Genomic DNA, 220 nt, shown 5'->3' with positions numbered 1-220 from the left:
GTACTAAAACTTAATCTCTCTTAATAGGAGAAAGATTTACCAGTAGTGATAAGAAGGCTGCTTGTATCTGAAATAGAGAGAAATTTTCGTCAGCCGTTGTTTAAAATTATGTGTATTATGTGTCAATAAATAAAAACAAAAATAATGGATAACTGAAAATTTGAATAATTGATTATGATGAAATAATGGTTCAAAATTTTCTCGAGCAGTGCCAGAACTT

The 220-nt window shown here is 28.6% G+C and overlaps 1 long non-coding RNA gene across 1 annotated transcript in view; it reads right to left on the bottom strand.

Moving 5' to 3' along the window:
- Window positions 1-220, bottom strand: part of LOC119588433 — a 394-nt gene continuing 174 nt past the window's right edge. The window contains exon 2 of the long non-coding RNA XR_005230089.1: window positions 1-67. This is a non-coding gene — a long non-coding RNA (uncharacterized LOC119588433). The remainder of the gene's footprint in view (window positions 68-220) is intronic.

Source organism: Penaeus monodon, chromosome 23 (genome assembly GCF_015228065.2).
Source record: "Penaeus monodon isolate SGIC_2016 chromosome 23, NSTDA_Pmon_1, whole genome shotgun sequence".
In the NCBI taxonomy this organism is placed as follows: domain Eukaryota; kingdom Metazoa; phylum Arthropoda; class Malacostraca; order Decapoda; family Penaeidae; genus Penaeus; species Penaeus monodon.
Note: the sequence above shows the minus strand (reverse complement) of the source record. Positions and strands in the feature narration are given on the sequence as shown.